We start from the raw sequence: 9,140 nt of genomic DNA on the forward strand, positions 1-9,140 counted from the left end.
AATTGTCTAATTTTCATTGTAATAATTATGCACTTCGATAATTTTTGTTTACTCAATTAAAGTATGCGGGCACGTCAAATATTCTGGAATAAATTGTACTGGAATAAATTACACGTGTGTACGTAACAAAATTTAGCAGTGAACATTGCTTGGCAGTAATAATATGTTATTGAAATATTAATATTTTGCTGTGAATAGTTATAAAATTTTCATGATTTCCAAATGCTTTCAAATGAATTGGAGAAGTGCCATTATCGAATTACGGTAAGTTCCAAAATGAAAAACAGAGAACGCTTTAAACAACGGAGGATTAAAGAATTCTTTCCCACTGTTGCTCGTGCACGAGTGCACGGACAATTTTTGCAAAGCCCGCGTGGTACCTTTTTTTTAATAAAAAAGGAACCGCATGCGACACGACCAGCACTTTATTGGAAAGTAGGGTAAGAAACTAGCAGCGAGACTTGAGCATACACGAGACCCGACGCGTGAACGGAGTCACGTAAATATCACTGCTGTTTATGGATGTGCAGAAAAATTATTCGCCACACGGCATATTATTTCGTTTTTAGCTTATAACTGGAATTGTATTTGGCGAGGCATGTAAATGGAATCAAATAAATAAAGAGGAACTGTTTTAATTATAATTTAGTCCTGCATGATTATAATTATGTACGGGGAGCCACGTGAATGGAATCAGGTGAATAATGAAAACTCTTCAGAACATACAGCATTGTTTCGTTTATAATTATCATGGAAAGCGGATTATGTAGGTGGTATTACGTTAACAGGAAAAACATTAATTAAGGATCGAATTATAGATAGAATATATTCTTTCAATTTCACATTACAAATGGTACTGATAAATAGTAACTTCGATGAAAATAAATAATGAAATAACGACACTTGGAGTTTAATATTAATTTTTCTCTACTTTTCCCCTCCTTCCAACCCCATTTAAAATTCAAAATTTCGAAATGTTAACTATTTGTTCTCCATAGAAAAATATGCTTTTTAAAATATAGTTTTCTTTCGAATAAAATCTTACAATCGAGGCGAATTCTTTTGATTTATCGCTAATTCGCTGTTCCAAGACTCACAAGCGACAGCCACGCTATTAAAACAATTTCGTCTGCGCATTGTTGCTCGAACTGTTCTTTAATTTTGAATTTAATAACAGTTTCCACTTCAACCTTGACAACGGAATCTGCGGTATTAATATTCAGATCAGATTTGAGGGACATCAGGTCTAAGCTCTGGTGGATTCAATTCAGAATAGGTTTGACTTAGCTGACTTACGTTGAGATCCGGTTACAGCCGGACTGAGATTGAATCCGGTGTATGCGAGCTACTAGTAAAATATGAATAACACACATAATAAATATAGTAAACATTGAATAGTATCTTTAAAGACTTTCCATCTGATCGTGTTAAAATTCAAAGATCGGTGAATATCTCTATTGTTTTCGACGACAAAATTTGTAGAATATTTATTTGTTCTAGAATTATTTTTCGCTTAAAATTATAATCTCAAAGAACAATTGGACTTCAATGTCGCAGTTCTATTTTCTCTTGAAACTAATACAAAAATACTTTACCTTTAAATCCGTGTCTTACATTCTTACATCAAGTAATCATCGTTATCTTTTAAACGACGCGAATTATTAAAATGAACGGTCCAATGTAGTGATTACACAATGCGTTACAATTACCTCATTATTTTCGTAATGCCAATGAAACCTTCCTTCCTTTTCAATATTCATTCAGTACAATCATTCTCATAATCCATCCACTGCATTCCTCCATTAAAATCTTCCAACAGTCCCATATTCTTACATTCGAATCTCAACACATTCCCGAAGTCCTCTTCCCCGCAATCAACCCATCAATAAATCCGCCAACTCAAAGTCCAACCGACCCGCCGACCAGAAATCCGAGACAATTTCCATCGCCCAACGGCGAAAGTAGAATGCCCCTTTTACCGTTCCACGAGAATTTCCAGACAGCTTAAGCGAGGCTTGACGCGATGCAACATTAATTCCTCCCGGTACCGGGCGGAGTACGAAGCAATTATTAGTTCGGAGGAGACCGTGCATAATTCATACGGGCAGGAAGAGCCGGTCCCGCGGGGAGGCCCGGGGATTCCGTACAAACGTTCGATCCACTAAATTATCGTTTCGTCGCGCGAGTATCCTCGCGCTCGGCAGTTCCGCGGATTCGCGGTCCTCTGCAGGAACAGGGCGGGAGTAACTTCGTTTCCATTTCCGTTGTAACGTTGTCCGAGTCTCAATGGGGCGGGGGAGGGGGGATCGGGACAGACGAGCGCTCCCGTGCGCTCGCCTCGCATAAATGTGCAGTTATTTGGCTGCATTCACCGCGGCCGGCGCATACCTCAAACACGAACGCTCGAATCGCCGGTTCTACACGCTTACGACTCCCATTGTTCTATTACCGCTCGTACTTCTCCGCAGCCTGTTATCAGGCCCGGCGCTGTTTCTCTCGGACAACTTCCGTTACTTCGTTGCCAACCGGTCCCGCATTCGGCGGTGTCTTAAGAACCCAGCGTCGCGGTCTTTCGAACCAGCCAGCTACAATCGCCGGTCTACCCAAGTTCCCGTGGCGCATTCCGCGGCGTCGAGTGAAACTGCAGTTGTTAACAGTCGCTGCCCTGATAGTACCATTGTCGAAGGACAACGTCGGATCTCTTGCAACGTGGTTTCGGAGTTCCGGAGGAATTTTATGCGTGCTGATAGAGTATTCAGTGGCTTCGAATCCTTTGGAATTACGCTTTAGCGCGGATTGTAAACTGAATGCTCCCCGCGAGTGGCTACGGGAGGCGACTCGGGATCTAAGGGCACGCTTTATGGCCCCTCTTCGGCCCTTTATGGCGGATTAAGCGGGGGGACGAAGGTAATTGGGCCTGCTAGAGGACTCGCGAGTAAGGCTGCGAGGGATAGGAGACTCTAGATGGTGGATGTGGCGCTGTCCTCTCTGTAGAGGTAGTTATTTCATGAATAAGACTATGTAGGCTTGTAGACTCTTGAGTCACGGCTTAACGCGTTAAGCGCCACGAAAATCTTAAGCGTTTTCCCATAGGGTTTGTCTTTTGTAGCAAAGAAAAGCAGGAAGAATTATGAATTGTTCGGCGAAGTTTCGATCTTGCGATTTATTTCAACTCAAATGTTCTTGGTTATGAACGCAAGTGTTAGAATGAAAACTGGAGTACGACAGACTCGATTAAAATAAATGAAATCATTCAAGAGGTTAAAAAGAGATTAAGATATGTATTATCCATTTAGAACTCTCTTTACTGGAAAACTGCATGTTACTTTTAACTATTCGTCAATTTCATCGACAATGAAAGGATTAATTTGTTTTTTTTAACAAATCATGCAACATTTGACAAATATCTTTCTGCGAGCTTGAAATCGAATTCGCAAAAATAACGATGTTATGTTACATTCTGTGAAATGTGTCAAAGATAAAAGCGGCAGTGATCGGTGATAACCGAAACGGCGAATAAAAGTTATATTTTTCATTTAAATAATGTCGAGAATAATTCATTTATCATTTATACGTCAATGGTCATTCGAATGGAGCACAAAATGAACAGGTTGCGTTGGAGGTAATCAGACGCTGAAAATTGTTTATTTGTATAATAAAGGTTATGCAGCGAGTATAAATCTTTGAATTTGAAATTAATACTGCCATAAATCAACTGGTATGGCAAATTTATGGGGGGTGAGCTATCCTTCTTAATCCTTCCGTTGAAACTGCTTCGGAAACTGCATGTTACAGTACCAGGTTAGACAATAAAATTCCGGTTAGAATGCGCCCCAAAATTAAGGCGTGTAGGAAACGAGGATAAGGGCAACATAAATTATGCAACATTAACGAGGCGGAATTTATATCTTCGAGATGCTATGTTTTATTGTTGCAATTACAAGTAAAAAATATTACCAATCAATTTCGCCAATTTTACAAATATTTGTCATCGAGTAATTCCTACTTTTACAATCTTCTGCACAAGCGATCGGGGAATATACTTAATTCGTGAATAAATTATTTATAAAATATTTATGAAAATATATAGAAGTATTTACGACAATACGAAACTACTGTACCATATAATAATGTGACAGCTAAACTTAAATGGACCTATTATACATTAAAATTCCTTAAATTTCTCTCCGATTACGAAATTACAAGGAACAATAAAACAGGTGTTTTTATAACAGATATTTTCCATCCGTATTTCAAAATTATTATCCATCGTTCCTTCAGTTTTTCATTTTGTTTGTAATTTCAACAGTTATATAACTCAATGTCCTCTTGATTGCATATAATTCCCACTTATCTGAGTCCCGGTTCTGCAGTGTGTTTTTGCGAGTGGCATGATACGATGCAGTTAATGGCGAATGATAAGTTTTATGGACCCGATGGTAGAAAAGGAAGCGAAAAAGATAAACGAGGCACATTTATTATCAGCTTCGACGTTTGAGAAAATTTATCAATGATTAATGTTGAATTGGTGAAAGCTTTTTATTCCCTCTTCCCCTTTTTCCCCAGCCTCCTGAAACGCGGAAGATTTTTTTCCCTCGATTAAGGGTGGCAAAGTGGGAGAAAAAAATATGCGTGCACAGAGAGGTACATTTATTATCCGTTGCGTATCGTAGATTATTTTCATGCGAAACGGAATCTATGTTAATTATATCTATAGCAGTAAACAATTTGATATATCCTGGATGATACACGTATATGTAGGAACTCATCGTTCTTTAGAATTTGTTTTGTACACTACTATGATTTTCATTGCACATTTAAGTTATATTAATACTTTACGAACTGCGAAACATGTAATTTATGACGTGTACAAAATTTTTCCACGAGCATCGTAAATATTTAGATTTATTAGACGGAAGAATTTGTGAAATATTCATTCTATGCGTTGGAAATAAAACGGAATAGAAAATATTAGAAATAAGGATTTTAATGTCTTTCAGCTCTGAAAAAAACTGGGAAACATATATATTCGAAAATCGAATAGAAATTAAAATAAACGTCACGAATGCTACATTTATTTTATTACTTTGATCAAGAATTTATATCAAGCTAGAACGATTTATATAATTACGTTCCTCGTTTCCCCTTCAGTTAAAGCCGAAAATGGCCATTTTCGGCTATTCTTGTAATGATTCCGCGCCGTTAATTAGTGACCATTCAAGCTCCCTCCTTCATGTAGACAAAGAGAATAGCACGGCAATTATATGTCCCATTGAAACAAGCAGATATCACTTTTCGCCTGCCACTTGTTAAAAATGTTCCTTTTCGATGTCCTCATTTAAAGACAGGAATCGTGTCGATCGACTTTTGACAAAAATTATAAAAGAATCATTATATTACAATTAATTATTGTGCTTGAAAAATTCAATTGATCTCTGGTTGTTAATTATTTTAGAAATTGTTTTAGAAACCACACTCTAAAAGATTATAAAAATTAGATCTTATAGTAATAATAATAATAATAATTAAAATAAATATAAAACGTTGAATTCTACTTGGAAATTACTTTAATGTATTCGCCTAAAAATACAAGTTTACGCCCAACAACATTTAAAATAAATCAAATGCAAACGATTATCTCTTCCAAAATACGTAATTATTATAGGTAATACAACATTGCTGAAAGAAAACTATTTTTTTCAATTCTCTCGTAACGAAATCAGACCATTTATAACGTATCATAAATTTATTTTCAGATAGAGTTCTCCTGCAATGCGAATAGTAAAGCGCTACAAGGACGATGTATCGGCTCTGGCACTTCTCGCCGGTGCATCAAGAGCCGATACATCGGCCTCCGGCACTAAGAGGGTTAAGAAGCTACAATCTGAAACACGATGTCGCGAGAACGTTGAAAACCAATGTCCACCGACGTTACATCGGCCACGACTCCAGAAACAGTTCGTGCACACGTGCAACGAAGGTGCGAGTGTTTTCCCATCGATCCCCGCTCCCTCCATTTTTCCCGGGCTGCGCCTCGATATTCCCCAAATGGCAGAGGGTGGAAACTGGCGGCGAGGTGGAGTGGCGCGGCTGATGGTAACGCTGTTATTCAATAAGACGTGGAGAACGTTGGTATATCTTCTGCGGGACGGTTCCCGCGGGACTCGTATCGTTTCAACTCGGTCCCCGGGGCTTGCCCGGCCACGTAGCATTGTGACCCCGGAACTCGGTTTGCGAATTTCTCGCCGAGATATCCGTACTCGTCGAATATTCGAGTCGTCGGCGGTGTATCTGGCAGAGGGAACCGTCGGATGCGCATCTGGACACGCATACCGAGCTGCAAAAGCAGGTAATCCTAAACGAGTGTCGTGCTCGGCAAACATTTTACTTTATCCCCGGCTTCTTTGCGCGGACAAACGCGGCGGAAGAGCGTTACGAGGACACCGTGAAATAAAAGACCGGCGAAATTGAGCTAGATACCGTCGAAACGACAGCCGCTCGCGCAGTTATCATTGTTTGCCCGACATTGAATATTCGGCTGTCCTTTCGTTGGAACGAAATTAATTAGTCTTGAAGGATTTCTTTTTTATTGAGTTCTAACGGTTGGTATATAGTTATACGGATAGTGGACGCGTTGAATGGAAAATCGTGTGGGCTGAAATTTTGATCGCGACAGATTCGAGAGGACGGTGAGAAGGTTCTACGTATGCATTTTTTTTTAATATTGTTTGATTAAGTATTTTATTATGTATTTTGTGAAATATTTTACGAATTAATCACAGGCGAGAAGCAATTGATTTTTCTTTTTATCTATTTATTCTTGCTATATTTAAAATTCTTTATTATTTATTTTTTAATTTATAAATGTTAACGCGAGTAGTTCGTATTTTTTCATTGAAAAATAAAATTCCAATCCACTTCCTCGAATCTACCTCTAAAAATGAACGCTCTCCGAAGAATTGATCTGCGGTGATTGATAGTTGGAATGAAATTGTGCTTGAAATCATAGAATGAACGGAAACGTAAGTTTCGAACACCGATCGCCGAATATCGGAACGTTACGATCGAAACGAACGATTGACCGACGACGGGCAAGAACCGCGACTCTCATAAAAAATTCGAATACCCTCTCGGGGATATTTGAATGGCAATCTAATGAATACGAAGTCTTGCCGTTAATAAGGTCTTTCTGTGGAGCAATATTCACCCATTCCCATTATCTTCCGTGGAAGGCTGGCCCCCGACAGCGTCTGCGGAACGGACGTTGCTGGAACGTCAGATCGCCGACGGCGAAAATCCGATGCCGACGTTTCCCAAGAAATACGAATGCAGCCTTAGGTGAGAGCTACAATGAATAGAAAGGTAGTCTGGGGCGAGGTAAGGTCAAAAAGGTTCTTTCGAGCTAACTGAGCACACGTAAATAAGTAAGGGATTCCACACTCGAACTGACGCGACGCGGCACCTGCGTAGCAATGGCGTCTTACACACAGACAGCGAGAAGTGGCGGATTCTACCGAAATCGTGGCCAAAACTGATATTCACAACGCTGAGATGTGAATTCTTCAGAGCTTCGAATATAGAACGACACTCCATGAAGGTAAAATGATTTTGTTCTTACAACGTCAGGTATGTAATTTGTAGTCTTACAATTATATATATATATATATATATATGTAACTCTTGTAATTACTATTATAATAGAAGACAGTGTAATTTCAATGGCATCGTGCATTGCACTGTAAAATTCTCGGGAAATTCGAATAAAGAGAAAAAATTTCGATAGAAATTGAATAAACATTAAATATACTTTATATAAAAAAGTTTAACTGTTTTTTGTTAGAGTTCCTGTGTTTACAAAGTATCGATGTTACTATTTGTGCAACTGTGCAATGAAATCGAAATGGAAATATTGTGTTTATCGTGTTCTACGAATGATTGTTTCCAATAAATATGCAAACGATGCAAAAAAGGGGGAAAAACGTTTTAATAAATATGTGTATGCGGACGACGAATTGCACGAATGAAAAATACTTGTAACTAATTTCTACCCTGTATTTGCGATGCGAATTGCTTGAGGTAATAAATGTTTTCCATATTTCCCAATGAATCCTCGCCATGACAATATAACGTCGGCATTAATTCGAGTAAAGGACAATGATTGACGAATTTTCAATTATTGGAATATTAATTTCAAAATTTTACGGGAGATAAACAAGTAGCAGCGACATGCACGTTCATGAACTTAATGATCAAATTTTCACATCGATCTTTGCCTATCACGAAAACATCTACTCAATACACGTCTGAAGTATAAAAATTCCTATAAAAATAATCGTACGAAAAAACAATTAATTTTATTTCACGAGAAATATATACAAAGAGATGTATAAAAAACAATGCAAGTAGGTGTTTCAATGATGCTCACTAATATGCTCGTCTCGTTTCGAATGAAGCGTGAAAGGTCGTAAATTTGAAAGAAATAAATTCCATTTGAATTTCTCCGTTTTGTAATCCGCGATCGGCTGATTACATTCGGTGGCTCGAATCCGGTAACGTTCGCCAGATCTCCAGCGGAAGGGAGGTTCGACAAGATTCTCGTTAATAATTTATCACGATCCGAAGTCATTACAAACTTGTCGCATTAATATTGTAATCCCATACGTCTCGCAAACTGTCACGGGGCTAATTCGATCGTAAAATAATCATTTTGTCGGGTTCCATACCACGCTGAAACATTGACGATGCCTGGGAGTGTGCCTTGGACCGCTCGCTTCGGCGATCGATCGCTTCATCGAATAAAGGAACTTCGAGACAATGCGTCACGGAGGAAGCAGAAGGACAGGACGAATAAATAAGTGAAGATGGAACGCGGTATTAAGTGGATACACCGGTAACAGGAAAACAAGGGTATATCTCGGCCGGATCTTACTTGTTTTTAGCATCTCCTCTCCCGGGGCAAGATTAAGCGACCCGACTTTCTTCCGCGACGAACTATCGGAAAATTGCTGGGAACATGACCACGAGGAAAATAAATCGTAATATTGTCGGATCTTACTCCGCCGCGAGAGTCAGTCGATAAGTAAGTTACATCCACGTCTAACAAGATGGAAACAAGTAAACAGAATTCCTTCCGTTAGATA

This window comes from Nomia melanderi, chromosome 14, assembly GCF_051020985.1.
Source record: "Nomia melanderi isolate GNS246 chromosome 14, iyNomMela1, whole genome shotgun sequence".
In the NCBI taxonomy this organism is placed as follows: Eukaryota; Metazoa; Arthropoda; class Insecta; order Hymenoptera; family Halictidae; genus Nomia; species Nomia melanderi.